Source organism: Rutidosis leptorrhynchoides, chromosome 10 (assembly GCF_046630445.1).
Source record: "Rutidosis leptorrhynchoides isolate AG116_Rl617_1_P2 chromosome 10, CSIRO_AGI_Rlap_v1, whole genome shotgun sequence".
Taxonomy (NCBI): Eukaryota; Viridiplantae; Streptophyta; class Magnoliopsida; order Asterales; family Asteraceae; genus Rutidosis; species Rutidosis leptorrhynchoides.
In genome coordinates this window covers 35,612,363-35,629,635 of record NC_092342.1, presented here as the reverse complement: position 1 = coordinate 35,629,635, position 17,273 = coordinate 35,612,363, and the positions used below count along the sequence as shown (strand labels likewise).

The following is a 17,273-nucleotide window of genomic DNA, read 5'->3' as shown; positions in this document are numbered from 1 at the left end:
ACACGCTAGCAATATATATATAGCACACCAATGCAAAGTATAACGCTAAATCTTCAAGACCACGAGCTAGCACAACAATAGCATATATAACTCGAATAATATAATATGCTACACTACAACACACAACCATGGTTAACCAATAACATAAGGGAATGGTACTTCGAATTTTCCATCGGTGTTCGTAACAACCGTTAGTGTACAACGACATATATCACTAACCCCTAGGCGACACGGACAACGAAATATCCGTTCAAGCAATCGTTAGTGTATAACGAAATATATCACTAACTCTTGGGCAATTTGGACAACGAAATGTTCATCGTTAGTGTACAACGAAATATATCACTAACTCTCGGTGGTATAGACACGTATACCCGGCCCCATCCCCCGCCCTACAAATAGATACATTATATGCAAACATGTATAATCATTCCACTCACCTCGTGAACTCGAGCATTACAAACCATGCACGAAATCTTCACCACACGCAACCGAGCAAGATTTTACCTATAATACGCATATAGGTATACACATAATCAACATACAACTCCATTTGGACTCTTGACCCGCCCAAATGAACAACAAGTGCAAAATATACCCTTTTGCACTTTTAACGCTACCCGAAGGTCCAAAACTAACGAGACTAGTTCCCGCGTTCTCGAAATACCCAATTATGTCAACTTTAACCTTTAAACGCATACTAGCTCGTATTTTACACAAAACCCATTCCATGGTTGACCAAGTTTGACTTTATTGCTAAAACACCAAATTTTAACCTAAAATCACTTCTCGCGAGTAATTGCATGAAAAGCATCATTTAACACTCAACAAAAGCGTTTAACATCCAATTAATCCAAATTAGTGTCATCCTAAATTTTGACCCAATTCAAATTGCTCATTTTGACCAAAGTCATAAAACGCCCCAAAATCACTAACGACTAGTGATTATATTTCCAAGACAACCACTAACACTTAAATCAAGTATTTACCTACTTGATTTACCAAAACTTGACTTAAAACTTAATTTGACAACGAATCGAGCTTACTTGTCCCGAAATACCCATTTGACCCGTTTTGACCTAAATTAGGGTTTACACCCAAAAACCAAGTCAACACAAATGTTCTAACGTTTAACCAACACACGCAAGACTCAAACTCATAATTTCATCACTCGAAACCCACTTTGACACATAAACCCTAATTTTGACCCATTTCAAAATTTGTCAACTCAAATACACCCAAAAGGGTTCCAACGCGTCCAAAATCACTAAACTAAGTGATTACACCCAAAACCAAAGCCTAATCATGGTCAAAACGTCAACCAACCCAAAACCCGCCATGTATCAAAAATAACTAGTTTCCATAAACCCACTTCATCATCTAAATGAGTTTTACAACTAAAAAACTATAAACCCTAACTTGAATACCAAATCATAAAGATGAATTTCAGAGTTAGAACTTACCATAACTATCACAACATAGCCGTGAACGAGGAGAACAACTTTAACTCTTGAGACCCAACCCGAATCACTCTTCTTCATCCCCGATTCGAACTTTCTATCTCTAAACCCTTTACTCTCTCTCTCTAGGGTTTGGGGTGTGAGTGGGAGGGAAGAAATGAGAAGGAAATGAGGTTTAGATAAGATTGGGATCAGTTTTATGGCCAAAGACCCGTCCATATGTGAAATACCAACTTTGCCCCTCATTTAACTCATTAAAAGGCTGAAAAGTACCAGAACGTGCCTATTGTCGCGCCGCGGAGCAGATTTGTCGCGCCGTGGTACAAAGGGTGATTTTAGATCACTTTTTTTAAGATTTATGACCTTCAAAATAATCATTTGTCGCTCCGTGGCCATTCTGGTCGCGCCGCGGCATTTGCCTGTTTCATCCGAACTTCAGCAAACTTGTTTTAGCCATAACTTTTTGACCGTAACTTCGTTTTTGATGAATCAAATATCGTTGGAAACGTAATGAGATTTACTATCCAATGATAAGGGTTTAGAACATCAATTTCAACTTTATTTGGGATCCAAATATACGCTTACAAGCCTCGTAATTCGAATGACGTCCAAAATAACGTGTAACTGAAAAACGGGTGTTACATTTTTTTTCTGGGACCTAGTAAAATAAGGTCATAAAAGCTACTTAGATAGGACCAGACGATATTTAGGGTCCCATTATGATATACTCTTTTAGAGTGGGTCTTAAAGAGATCTTTTCTGTGACACATTATTTTTGTGTGTCCTATTATCAAATATTTTCATAGGACACTTACAAAGTGGATCCTAATAGAGGAGCTTATAAGGCCTTTATTCGTTAGTGTCTCATTATGTGTTTATATAATAGGACACTTGTTATGAAAGTCATATTAAATATACATATAGAGGCCATTTATTTTCGAGAGTCTTATTATACTGTAGCATAATAGGACATTTTGTACATATGTCCTATAAATGTATGCTATTAGGATGAATTAGCTATTGGGGTCCTAATTATCATAATAGTTAATATAATATAATAGGATATTTAAATTGTGTACCATATAAAAGGATTTTATAAGACATTTAAATGTGTGTGTCTTATTATTTGGTAGAGTAATAGGACACATGATATGATGGTCATATGAAAGATACTCTTTATAAGACATTTATTTGTGTGAGTCGTATTATAGTAGATATAATAGGACACTTAAATTCTTTAATAGGACACTTTTAGTTTTTGAGGTCATAATTATCATATGATTTGATAGGTCACTTTAATTGTGAATCATCAAATGTTTCGTTATAAGAAATTTAACGGTTTAGTTTTCGCATTATGTGTTAATTCAATAGGACACTTTATATAAAAGTCATATGAAATAAACTATCATATGACATTTATTTGTCCTAGTCATATTATATATTTAGCTAATAGGACATGTAATACTTATGTCGTATCATTGTCAATTTTTAGGACACTTTTAGTTTTTGTGGTCATAATTATCATATGATTTTATAGGACACTTTAATTGTGAATCATCAAATAGTACTTTATAAGACATTTAACGGTTTAATGTCGTATTAAGTGTTAATTTAATAGGACACTTTATATTAAAGTCATATGAAATAAACTATGATAGGACATTTATTTGTCATAGTCATATTATATATTTAGCTAATAGGACATGTAATACTTATGTCGTATCATTGTTAATTTTTAGGACACTTTTAGTTTTTGGGGTCATAATTATCATATGATTTCATAGGACACTTTAATTATGAATCATAAAATGGTACTTTATAAGACATTTAATAGTGTAGTGTCGTATTATGTGTTACTATAATAGGACTCCTTATATAAAAGTCATATTAAATATAGTATCATAGGACATTTATTTAACCTAGTCGTATCATTTCTTAAGCTAATAGGACATGTCATACTTATGTCGTATCATTGTAAATATTAGTACACTTTTAGTTTTTTTTTGGGGGGGGGGGGGGAAATTGATATATCCACCATTAGATGTCAACTAGTCCGGATCCGGCCCGCGCGATGCGGCGGGGGCTTTCGGTCTGTGTATTCATATTTAATGTAGCGTTGTGTATTTACAGAGGGGAAACGCCCCATGTCTTAAGCGCCATTTTAGATGTCGTTGTCTAAAGCGTTTTTTAAAAACTGTCCGTTTCGAACGTAGTTAGTTTCGTTTTGTTTATAAAAAAATTTCGAGTGTGACGGTGTTGACGGATAAATTTAACCTGCGCCGAACAGAAAGATACGGGCTGTCATTGTGTTAAGCGTTTTTTAAAAAGTGTCCGCTTCGCGTATAGTTAATCCCGTTAGGTTCGTGAGACTTTTTCGAGTTGAACGGTGGTCTCGGAAAAATTTAACTCGTACCGAGCGAGAAGATAGGACCCGTTATAAATCGAGGGGGAATTAGTTTATTTCATTTTAATAAAATTAGATGTTTACACTTTCTACCCCTGAAAAAGTGTAAACCTGAGGGGTTGTTGTGTAAATTGAGTGGAAGTTGAGGGGCCGATTATAGTGTGAACTCAAACTCCAAATTACAATCGAAAACAATTGAAACTACACATTTGGCCATTAGTCTTAGTATATAAGGGCCATTAGTCTTAGTATATAAGGGTTAATTAATAATTAATAATGAGAGAAACACGGTCAGGAGTAAAACTGTTTTCCCCCCGTTTTCCTAGGTTCAACGGACAACAAGACTTTGGCTCGTTTTATGGATTATGGTGAAGTTGACACGACTGGGGCCCTAGTTGATCCTGGGCCGAATGGTTTGTTACCCAAATAAAAAAGATTGATTCTTGACCATTACTATAATTTTGGGGAAGAAGATTTTGAAGTAATTTTTCTTTCTATCCACAAATTAAGTTTGATAATATGTTATATGTATGTCTATCAGTTTGGCCACTAGAACATTATTTTGCTAAATTGTGTCGCTCTGTGTTCGTTAATGTAAATTAGATTTAGGGTGAATTTCATTATTTATCTACAACGTTTGCATAAGATTATAATTCTCTAGTTATTTAGCTAAAAAGGAGTTGCTAGATTGTAACCATTTGAATAGATTAGTAAAGTTTTGGGTAACTCTATGTACCATACCTTCTACACTCTATCAACCAAAATATAGAAAGAAATGGTGCTTGTAAATATGGGTTGAAAAAGAAGAGAACCGAAAGAAGAAAAGAAAAAGAGAAGTGAAAGAAAGAAAGAGATGATTGATAATGATGGTACAAGAACAAAATATTAGTCCTTCAAAGCAAAAAAAAAAAAAAAACGACAAAATTGTCAAAATCGTCCTTGTGTTTGCCCATTTTTGCCTTTTCCATCCATGTGTTTTAAAAACTGCATATTTCATCCTTAATAACGTAAATGTGTCCCAATTTAATCCCTGTATTAATGGATGGTAAAATTGCCGTTAGTGAGAGATCGTGCATAAATGATCCGGATGTCTATATTCACCTAGAAAACCCCATATACTCCAAGTCCTCATCTTCTTCCCTCATCATTTTCTTTATAAAAACATTTACTCATATTTATTTGTAAGACAGTAGCAATTCACATTACAATTATCATGCTGCTAAGTTTTCAAACCAGTAACTATCTTAACCTCATAAACCAATATTGTAAAAAGTCAAATAACACTTTACAAAGGAGGGTACGCTTGGCTCGTTGACCCATTTCCTTCAACACGAAGCCACCTACAGCCATCACCATGATATCAAAAGCCATCACCATCGCCCCATTTTCTATAACCATCACCATCACCACGAAGAAATTAGATCCTCAAAGAAACATTTTCCATCTTAACATAAGAGCGGTGTCAGAAATCGAGGACGCATACACGAAAACAACAAATGGTGGGACGAGAAATCGGATCTGAAATACAACGTCGCTAGTCAAATCCCAGATCTAAAAAGTCACTAGCGTATCGGAGATTATCGGCGACGGAAATTGGAACAACGGAGGAAGTGACCGGATGTTCAGGCACAAAGAGTCACTTTTTATTTTTAGCTTTTCAGTTTTTAAAGATTAATCGTCATCGTCAAATACATATGAATGGGTAGGTATAGGATAGTGATAATTCCAAATTTATTTTTGATAGATCCAGATAAATGTACTAATATGCCCTTAAATGATAACTTAAACAAATTGTATGCTTGAATTTATTTGAGGGCATTTTAGAAAGATAACACTAAATTGAGTTGGATTTATCAAATATAAGTTTGGAAATATCATCACCCGTAGGTATACGGTGAAGATATTAATTTGACAAAATGGTCCCACACTAACGGAATATTTAAACATTCGTTAACACAGGGACTAAATTGGGACACATTTACGTTATTAAGGATGAAAATTACAGTACTCAAAAAACAAGGATGAAAAGGGCAAAGATTAACAAACACAGGGACCATTATGACAATTTTGTCAACAAAAAACATATATCAATGTAGTAGTACCCGAACACACAGTATAAGAGACACGTGGCTCCCCCATACATATATGTCCGGGTTTTCTCTCCAAGAACTAAATTTTACAGCACTATGAGAAAATTTGGTCAATCTTATAACGTATGATCTTATACAAAATTCAAATGGTGACACTTTAATGCCTACAAAGTTTAATGAATTGCATATAGTTGAATTTGCTTAGAATCAATCAGTACCATCCTCGAGATTTTGCTTAGAATCAATTAGCATATTCAGCTCGACTCCCCAATTTCACTATCTTCCACAAAATCTTGCCCTCTGTACACAATCAATAGTTAAGATGGTGCAAATATCACCCAAATTCTAATTATTATATAAAAGTATAAGTATATTTAGCCTTTTTTTTAGCCAAAATAACGAAAACTATATTACCAAAGAGGGAGCATACAACTCAAGACGCACAAAACAAAACAATGAATAAAACAACCTAACCACAAAAACTCAACCAAACCCAAACAATCTAAAAACGAAGAGGGCGAGCAATCAACACCACATGGCTCGATTACAAACCATCTAACTCTAAACTCTAAAGTATATTTAGCCTTGAATATCAACATTTAGAAGTAATAATATTGTCAAGTAACAGGGACGAATACCTCTTTAGTTTCGGGCCCATCATGAGGTGGCGACAATTATGACCGATTTTTCCAGCAACTTGTACATCTCTATGTCGAATTAGGTTTCCTGTTTGTTCCATAAGGTTAATTCGATGAGGTTATTAATGTATATAATCAACAAGGTGGTGTTAGTATGAATGGTAAATAATTACCTATAGTAGCATGTGTTAAAAAATGTTATTAATCTATCACTATCCTTAAATTTACAATCTCTAATGTTCTTCAAGTAGTTCGATTTCGATTGGGATCTCAGAATGTGATAATATTTTCAACTCTTCAAATGCATCCAATATAATATGTGTTCACTTTTTGTTACTAGATAGTAGTCATTTGACTAGTGTTACCATAAACACCATAGCTCAAGATAAAAAAAACCCATCTTTTTACAAGGTTAAGATGATGATGATGTTTCAGTGTTTAAACCATTGCTTCTGTTTTTCAAATTAATCAATCTTCATTTACCAAGCATTTCATCCACCAAACTAAATGAAACCTAAAAATTAAAAAAGTGGCATTTCACTTCCTATACTCAAATCATAAACCCTAATTTTTAGAGATTAAATTAGTTTACAAGTACATCATAAATTACCAATCACACTACAATAAGATAAAAAGAAAGAATTTCGAAAAGCAACTTAGCTTGGTGTCAGATGCGTGCGACGGTGTAAAAGCAGACAAATTGTGGCAGATTCATCAGTCAAGAATCATCAAATGACGGCGATGGTGGTGGCGGCCGTTGTTTGCAAAGACTACGGCGGCGGGGGTGGCTGTCGCCTGTGAACGAGATGACGGTGGTGGTAGCGGTGGTTAAATGGGTTTGTAGCCAGAGCAAATAGATGGGTTTGTAGCGAAAGAAATTAGAAATCATTTTAATCGAACATGGTTTTGTAGGTTTTTTGGGGTAGCGGCAGAAGAGATATGAATTAGGTTATCGAAGATTGATGATTCTGTTATTAAAATCACATGAATTAAATTGTAATGTAAGTATATTTTGCATATATTGAAATCGATGACAAATTTTTTTGTTTTTGTTTATGAAGTTCATAACTATTACGGTTTATGATATTATAGAGAGGAGAGGAAAAATTGAGAATGACCGGATTAAATGCAACGGGAGAGAAAATTAGTGAATATGTAAACGAATCAGGAGGGAAACTGAAAAAGTTAGAACGTAAACGCGGAGGGAATAAGCCCGCTTATTTTTAGAGGATATACAATCTATCTTACTAAACCGGTAACATAAATCTGACGTGTCCATCTCTCAATGTCGCTCAAATTTTTCTAATTTTCTAATTAATCTTGCTTAATTATCCCTAATTATCTTCTAACGCCACGTGTCCACTAATTTATTAATTGATTGTCTACGTTATTAGGGGTCGCTCATCGTAACATCTGATCTTTCTGTCTGTCTCTCTATCTTCAAAAGAAAATCACCAGATCTTTTCACCATCGATTGTGTGTTCTTCCCGTCGTGTTAGGCGACGCAACTACCACCAATGAATCCTTCATGTTTTTCTCCACAATACCGTACAAATTTAATATATCAACGACAAATCCTTAATTAGGGTTTCGAATCGATTGGGAAGAGAATACACAGCAGTTTACCTTAACCGTTCGTGTTCTGTAATTAGGATTTTTCGTTTAGGGAAAAGATGGTTTTTTGTTCACGATTAACCGATTCCAGGTTTGTTTGAGACGATTATTTCGTTTTCTGCTTCTTTACAATCATCTGATAGTTGGATCAAATCGAATGGTTTTTATAATTGATATATTTTTATTGATCAGTTTCATGTAAATTGTTATTTAATTGGAATATTATTAATTTTGGTCTGGTTGAATTACTGAATAGTGATGCTTAGTATTTTGTTTGATTTCACTGACTTTATATGTGAACATTAAACTTAGATTATTAATATATTACGATAACATTGGATATATGATTTCATCTTGGTAAAAGTGGCAGAATCGACTCTCCGGGACTGTTAGCTTGCCGTTGTTTCAAGATGTCTGTGTTGCTTAACATATTGGCTGATTGGATTATTTATATGTTACATGAATCTTCTTCTGAAAATTCTATATGCAATTCCCATGTCAACAGCATAGTTTGGTTATACTTTTCACATTCCTTTGTGTGACTATTGTACTACGGAGTAATACACTGAGCTTATTTGTTTCAGTCCTCTACACTATTTTTTGTATTCCTAAACTCAATCGTTTTTCATACTTTATAATGACTCGTGCTATACTCATATATAAATAAACAGGTCTCTAAAGATGCGGGAAATGTTGTAAACGTATATGGACGAAGTGTATACGGACAAATCTCAAGCATGATAGTTACACCCCTCTGAAAGATTCATTTTGAGGTACCACCAAGCCATATCTATTAGGTGAAGTTACTTTTCTCATATTTCCTCATTGTAGCAACTCAATATCAGGTCCAGAAATATCAGTCTATCTTTATTTACGGGTGGTAAGCTGGGTGGTTTAAGCATGTTGGTTAACATGGTTCGTTAACGGGGCAAAAACAGGTTCATATGGAAATTGAATCAATAAAAAACACCCCGGTCAAGTTGCTAATATGTCATTTCCATAATGGTTTTAAACCAACAATTATAAACTGATTTGTGAGGTTTCATACTATTAATTTGAGCATTTGTTGTTTTACTTTGATTTTTAAAAGGGTATGTTTGAGGAATAATGATCTATTACCTGACTGATTAAATTTTTTGGCATACCAACTCTTTGATTAAATGTATAAACCTTCAATTATGTTGATCTTCTATTTCAGGTTTTCGTTCGACTGCGCAAAAGGGTCTATTTCTATACCCGTTTGACGATTTTTCTGAAGAAAGTGGGAAGTTAGTTGCTCCTTTTGTAAGACAATATCAAGTCTGAAGCTTTATAACCGTCGATGTTGGTATGTGATTTTCTTGAATTTTATAAATTTTGAATAGTACTACGTTATCAGTTAACCCTTTTGCAGTTAGGGTTGATGCATTTCAGCAAATCAATACATACCTCCTTCATGTTGCATCTGTAGCTACAGACGCCACCGCAATCGGTTAGTCTCACATATTTTTAACTTTATATCAATTTGGTTACAGTGTAAATTATGACCCATTTGGGTTAAAAGCTTCCATTTTGACCCGTTTCTATTATTTCTTGATATTTTGAAGTTTCTAACAAGTTTAGAATGTCATTTTAGAGCCTTGAAATAATTTTGGGTCACTCGGGTACAATGGATAGGAGTTTGGGTCGTTAACTAATTTTGGTTTCATTTTGGGTAAAAGTCTTAAAATAATGACTATCGGACCTATTTTGATAAGTTTGGATAAAAACTAATGATTGAACGTAAAGTATTCGCAACAAGTTTTAAAACGGTGTATGATATGTTTGGTATTGTCGAGTGTAGATACGTTTTAAACGGACGTCAAAACAGAGGAGACTTCTGCTGAGTTGCTGTTGTACAGCAACAACAATAATAAATTATAAAAATTCATTAGTCGGGATGTTTTCGATACATCATAACTTTTAAACCATAATTCCGTTTTTGACAAATAAGTTGTCTGTAAAAAGGTGGAAGAGTCTACTTTTCAATGATCACGATCTAACATATTAAGTTTACGTGTGTGGGACCCGAAAACTGTTCTGAAGCGACTGATTTATGTGTATAAAAAAAACTTTTTTTTTAAAACTTTTTCGTTCGTATTTAGTAACTATAATTTTTGTTTTTTTCAGATATAAATTTGATACACATTTCGGTATTGCTATTATCATTTACAGTATATTCAACGATATATTATGCTTCGATTTATCATATTCCAAATACAAGGTACTATTTTGCATTGATGTATATTGATGGTGAAATGAAATGCACCGAGTCAGTAAGGGTGCCCCTGACCGGGTAAAGCAAATGGAGTGCACACACTTTTCATGGTTCTTAGTATGGGTGACTGACCTGTTACATGTGTATTAAAGTGGTCAGATTTTGAACCCTACTTATAATTGGGCATTGAGCGTAGGGTTCAATTTGTTAGTTGTTTACGTATGATTTAAGTGATCACTTAATCTGTTGGCACACGAGAATTTGTTCACTTAATCTGTTGGCACACGAGAATTTGTTATTTGTAGTCTTCAAATAATCAGAAATTTTAATTTCTGTTTTGCGTGTTTCTTTCAAGAGTTGTGATGTAGCTACAAGGTAGAGATGTGAAGATTTTGTCAAGACAGTAAAGCTTTTTGGGGGCACCATATAAATAATTCTGGGGTTTGATAATGGAACGGTCCAACAATGATGATGAAGAACGGCGATTTAGCGATCTTCTCTTCATTAAGGTGAGTTTCTTTGTTATGTCATATGTTCTGGAGCTAGGTACTTACTTATATTAAGTTACATTGTGCACAAGTGTATAGTATACTAATTTGAGTGTTTATTTCAGATCTTGTGCTAATATTTCTTTTTAATTTTATAATTTTTAAGGATGTTGGCTCCAACAACATATATCTTCTTTGCTTCTGCTCTGCCAGTAATTGCATTTGGTGAGCAGCTGAATAGGGATACAGGTAGTAACAACTCTATCATTATCTTTTTCATTTACATTTAATATGTATTTTAAAAAAGTTTCTTACTTTATTTGATATGATCTTCCATCGTGTGGTTTGGTTTGGATTCGGATTCAAATTTGTGGTTATCTAGATTTTAATTATTATTATTATTTGTTTGTTGGAGGGTAGATGGAACTTTAAGTTCGGTTGAAACGCTAACTTCTACTGCGATTTGTTGAATTATACATGCGATTTTCGGTGGGCAAGCCTCTTTAAATATTAGGAGTTGCTGAACCTACTGTTGTTTCTAGCATGGGTTGGATGGTATGCACACTTTACATTTTATTATTAACTAATAATTAAAAATATTATTAACGATTTTTTAACAAGTTGTCGTTAAGGTGCATTAATGTGTTGTACAAAGCAGATAATGTTGTGTAACACCCTCGAAGCGGGCCTAGCTGTTAGATTACTATTTTGCCCTCAGGTTGTGTGGTTTTATTATATGCTTTTATTTTTATATTATATTTATAATAAAATAATGATGTGGTTAGGACCAGTTTGTGACAAGGGTCACAGAACAGGTTTGTTTATTTAATTTGGACTTCGTTTGGGTCACCAAATGAGATGCGAAAGAATTCAGATAACTGATAAATACCCGTGTGTTGTGATGTATGGGTTTTTAACCCTTAAGTGTGTAGGTGGGGAGAATTATCTTCATTTTTCTAGATTCTTCCCCAAATATTACTCCCGTACGTTCATCTCCATCTCACCAAACCCTAATCATCAAAACTTGTTCTTGGGCTCAAATTGATCTTAGAATCGTGTTCTTTGTTGTCTACTGATTCTATCAAGGTAACTGGTTCGTAAACCGCCACCCGCCAACGGAGTCAAAATCGGATAACCACCACAAAACCCAGCACATAACAGTAGAAACATCCCACTACTACATGAGACAAAGGACGGCTACCACCAACTGGGTGGTGAGTCGCCCATCGCCGAGGATAGAAGCCTGTAAACCAAGATCTGATGAGGCTCTTTTTTTTTTTTTTTGGAGGGGTGGGGTGGGGGGTGGTGGAGAATTGATATATTCACCATTAAAATAAAAAAATTATACATTTTAAATGGGTCAAGGTGTACTTCAAGTACATGGTTTTGGGTATAAGTTGGTGACCATGGGTCCTAAACCACTAGCCATAAGTGGTTATGAGTGTTTGGGTCTAAATTGACCTAGTCAAGGAAAGTCAAGTGCAAAGGGGTTGAAATTGCACTACTGGTTATGGGTCAAGAAGTGCTTCAAGCACTTGACCTTTAGTTACATTTTGGTGAGTTTAGGTTATAATCACTAATCACTAGTAAATAGAGGTGTTGAGGTCATGTTTGGCCTAGTTGCGTGATTAAAGTGCAATTTGGGTCAAAATTGCACTTGTGTGTTTTGGGTCAAGCTATTGGTTTTTATAGTTTGGTGTTGTGATTTGAATGCTAGGTAAATCGCTTTCGGATTGATTGTGAAGCACTAGCTCGTGTTAGACTCATCAAGTTAATCAAGGTGAGTGGAGCATTTATATGTGCATGTATATAAGTTGTTTGCTTGCGGGTGTTGTGGCGAGTGATATCCGGGCGTGAGGGTTCACCACTCGCTGTAAAGTGGTAAGTGTTATCCACAAGGATTCACTTTTTGTTGGCCACGTTTGCGATTGTGATATGTGATGAGTGTTATTCGTAAGAATTCACTCTTTGTCGGTCACTTATGGGAATGTGGTAAGTTTGAAACTTACCACATTCCCATAAGTGACCGACAAAGAGTGAATTCTTACGAATAACACTGAAACTTACCACATTCCCATAAGTGACCGACAAAGAGTGAATTCTTACGAATAACACTCATCACATATCACAATCGCAAACGTGGCCAACAAAAAGTGAATCCTTGTGGATAACACTTACCACTTTACAGCGAGTGGTGAACCCTCACGCCCGGATATCACTCGCCACAACACCCGCAAGCAAACAACTTATATACATGCACATATAAATGCTCCACTCACCTTGATTAACTTGATGAGTCTAACACGAGCTAGTGCTTCACAATCAATCCGAAAGCGATTTACCTAGCATTCAAATCACAACACCAAACTATAAAAACCAATAGCTTGACCCAAAACACACAAGTGCAATTTTGACCCAAATTGCACTTTAATCACGCAACTAGGCCAAACATGACCTCAACACCTCTATTTACTAGTGATTAGTGATTATAACCTAAACTCACCAAAATGTAACTAAAGGTCAAGTGCTTGAAGCACTTCTTGACCCATAACCAGTAGTGCAATTTCAACCCCTTTGCACTTGACTTTCCTTGACTAGGTCAATTTAGACCCAAACACTCATAACCACTTATGGCTAGTGGTTTAGGACCCATGGTCACCAACTTATACCCAAAACCATGTACTTGAAGTACACCTTGACCCATTTAACACAAAAGAGCCACCACTTCCCCCCAAAATATGAACATTTAATAAAGACACTTTGTGATAAATGTTTTATTTTGGCGGAAAAACGCTCGAAGAACTAATATATAACAATTATCATGTTTTTCGAACGTATGTTGAGGTTTTAGATATTAGGGTTTATAAATTTAGGGTTTAGATTTAGGTTTAATTAGATTGCGTTTTTAACACTAACGATTTAGGGTTTGGTTTTTGGGTTTATGGAATAAACTCAAAACATCAAACCCTAAACTTTAAATCGGGCTAAATTTTACTTCACAAAACATGAAGAAAAAAAAAACGTTAACATTCTTCACGAACAATATTATCTTAAATGTTATTTTTGTCGATCGTTTTTTCGCCTAAATAATAACATTCATCACGAAGTGTCTTTTCTAAATGTTCATATTTTCGTGTGATCTTGATGCCTGAAAAAAAATTCCAAAAAAACGAAAAAAAAAAAATTTTTATTCCCCATGCTTCCTCCCGATTGGTTACTTTCCCATTGATCTGCTCATATATATATATATATATATATATATATATATATATATATATATATATATATATATATATATATATATATATATAGTGAAAGGATCCCTAGAGAATTAGAGTATGTAGAGAACCCATAGAACTTATGGATTTTACTTTAATCTATATGGAGATTGAGCTTCAATCTATGAAAAAACAAAAAAGTAAATCTGCACACAAAAAACTGAAAAAAAAAACAGTCAATCTGCATAGAAAAAAAGTCAATCTGCAAAAAAAAAAAAAAACTGCAAAAAAAGTCAATCTAAAAAAAATCAATCTGCCCAAAAAAAATGCAAAAAAAAAAAACGCAAATTGACTCAATCTGCACAAAAAAAAATCAATCTGCATAGAAAAAAAGTCTATCTGCAAAAAAAATACTGCAAAAAAAAAAACGTCAATCTGCACGCAGATTAACTTAATCTGCACAAAAAAAAGTCAATCTAAGTCATTCTAAAAAAAAAAAATAAAAAAAATGTCAATCTGCACTAGATTGATTCAATCTGCACGAGTTCTATGGGTTCTTTACTACCTTTAGTTCTCCATGAATCCTCACCCTATATATATATATATATATATATATATATATATATATATATATATATATATATATATATATATATATATATATATATATATAACCCGAGGTCCTAAATCGTTTTATATAAATTGAAACAATTGACATAAAATTTAAAAAATACAAAAAAAAAGTTTTTTTTAACTCTATAAGAAAATGTCCTGCCTTTTTCTCCAAAATATTCATCCCCAAATTATTCCCCAATTTCAACCTAACCCGCCTTTTAGTCTCCAAATTTTCATCCTCAAATTTGAATCAATTTACACTCTTTCTCTTTTCTCAAGATTCATACTCGTTTAGTTTCAACCTCCGATCAATATTATTAATAATACGTACCTGAGTAATTTTATTAACTTATATTACATATCTCGTTCATTACTTAACACTAACGTTTTTCGTATATTGTGTGTTTGATTGTGTGTAGTTACGTGTTAGGGCATATGTACAATGATTTAGCTATTCAGATCTGAATATTAGGTGTTAGATCCTTTTAATTTCCTTTTAAATTATTGTAACTATCTTATTTTATTAGGGTTTTGAGTGGAAAATTTTAATGGAAAGAGTTGGCGGTGGTGCTCGATCATCGGCTGCAACTTTGAATAACTTTAAGCATATTTCGATAAACTACTCCACATATCGTGTATCAGTGGTCTGAGACTATGGCTTTAGTGTTTCTTTATGTGTTGATATGATATTATGCTCAAGGGTTTATTTAAATCTATATTCTAAACTTGTTGATTGGATTTTTGTCGTTGCTACAGGCTTAGATGAATTCAAGCTCAATATCAGACGACTTTCCGAGTTCAAGTTTGGGTAATCGTTTCACTCTTATGTTAATTTTTTAGATGTGGTAACGTACTCAATTCGTGTACCATAGCTGATTCTGATTCTCACCTCTTTGAATTTAACAGTCATACTTGAAAAATAGGAGTTATTATTACTGTTAAAAAATTTGTATATGTAGATATGGTATTTGGATACTCTAAGTAACTAGAATATGAGTCCATATCTAAATTCGAAAACCATTGCATTGATTATCTCAGAGATGTCATGGTAGGCTTTTGAATAGTATTCATATGGTTGGAGGTAGCATTCTTGTATATTGATGCATTGGGAATTTGTATATGTATTTTTCTTTTATGGTTCAACTAACTAGCTATTAAACTATGTAATCTGTATATTGGACAATTTATTTACAGTTAGCTTATACCTTAAAATCTTAATTTTTTCATTTAATATAAGATGATATTGCCTGTTCTTCATTTGTTGGTAATTTGGTATGCTTTATAATTTCCATTTTCTTCTGATTTGAAAATTGTTTGAAATAGGTCACCTGTTGTGATAAGTTCGATTACTGTGGGATCATTGTTTTCACTACACATAGCCACTGCTTCTGCATTACCGACTTCTATGCTTACGAATGCTCCTTATAGCTGTGGTTGGACCGTTGATGGTATATTTTCTGAACCTTAAATATTGTCATATTGAGTTCAATTCATTTTATGATAACAGTTTAAACGAGTAAAAGAGAATTAGCTCAAAAGATGAGGTCAAATACTAGAGTGCACTGATCAAAATTATCGTAGAGTGTCTTTCTGTCCCTCGAACCTTCTATATCATTATATTAAAAATTGTTAATATTTAAATAGATGTATTGTATTTGACACACCAAATACTAGTAACAGTTTAAATAAGAAACAAAGAGAGACTGGTCAACATATTCAATCCACTTGTTTTGACATGTTATATTATGAAATTGAACTACCTATCAATGATATCTGCTGCCAATTGAAGTTTTGAACTTCTTTAAATCATGTGTATCTTCTATATAGTATTTTTTGCTTTTAATTCATTAACCCTATTTTTGTTGATTTATGCTTTGGGATCAAATCTTGGGTCAGGCTGAAGTTCAAGGGTTTAACATGTCCTTAAAAAAGGTGTTGATGTGGTTAGGCCATTTGATCCGATTAAGAAAGTTGAAGACGCTACAGGCGTAACTATCGCGTGGCCTTCTACGTTCATATCGGTATGTCTATCATAAATTTGTGATAATATTAATTTTTATTTATAACACGCACTTTTATGCTTATAAATATATGAATTTTTTATTTGCAGGTTGTACCCTTTGAATAATAAAGATACGTGTTGATCGAAGACGTTCTTCGTTGCTTTTCATTATTTTTATATTCTTTGTCGAATGTTATTTTAGTATTGATATGTTGGATTATCTATGAATTTTTAATGTTTGGTGTTTTTCAATTTATGAGTACAATTTATTAAAATATGATTATGTTTTATTTTTTAATTATTTTTAATGGAAATTATTAATTGGATGTCGAAAATTTGAATTAAAATGAATCCAGGCCCGAATATATGGATCCAATAATCCGATCTGAGCCCAAATAATCAAACCGATCAAAATACCTAAATCGAAAAAGAACTCGAATCGGACCTGAATATCCGAACCGGATCCGAATATAGAAACCTATTCGGAATTACTATGACTTGAAAGGAC

At 33.7% G+C, this 17,273-nt stretch overlaps 2 long non-coding RNA genes across 6 annotated transcripts; both read left to right on the top strand.

Annotated features, from left to right (window-relative positions):
* The first annotated feature begins 8,013 nt into the window (after positions 1–8,013).
* Positions 8,014–16,165, top strand: LOC139871763 (uncharacterized). 5 transcript variants are annotated; one of them, XR_011766758.1, is made up of 8 exons: positions 8,014–8,297; positions 8,878–9,003; positions 9,405–9,677; positions 10,798–10,951; positions 11,097–11,179; positions 11,351–11,485; positions 15,520–15,571; positions 16,087–16,165. It is a non-coding gene; the product is annotated as an uncharacterized lncRNA (long non-coding RNA). The 5 variants fall into 5 exon arrangements; XR_011766757.1 differs by lacking the exons at positions 15,520–15,571; positions 16,087–16,165 and having other exon boundaries at positions 9,405–9,533; positions 9,600–9,677; positions 11,351–12,191; XR_011766759.1 differs by lacking the exons at positions 15,520–15,571; positions 16,087–16,165 and having other exon boundaries at positions 8,878–8,979; positions 11,351–12,191.
* A 489-nt stretch (positions 16,166–16,654) lies between these two features.
* LOC139871764 (uncharacterized) lies at positions 16,655–17,042 on the top strand. The gene is made up of 2 exons (XR_011766760.1): positions 16,655–16,784; positions 16,874–17,042. It is a non-coding gene; the product is annotated as an uncharacterized lncRNA (long non-coding RNA).
* Positions 17,043–17,273: the final 231 nt, after the last annotated feature.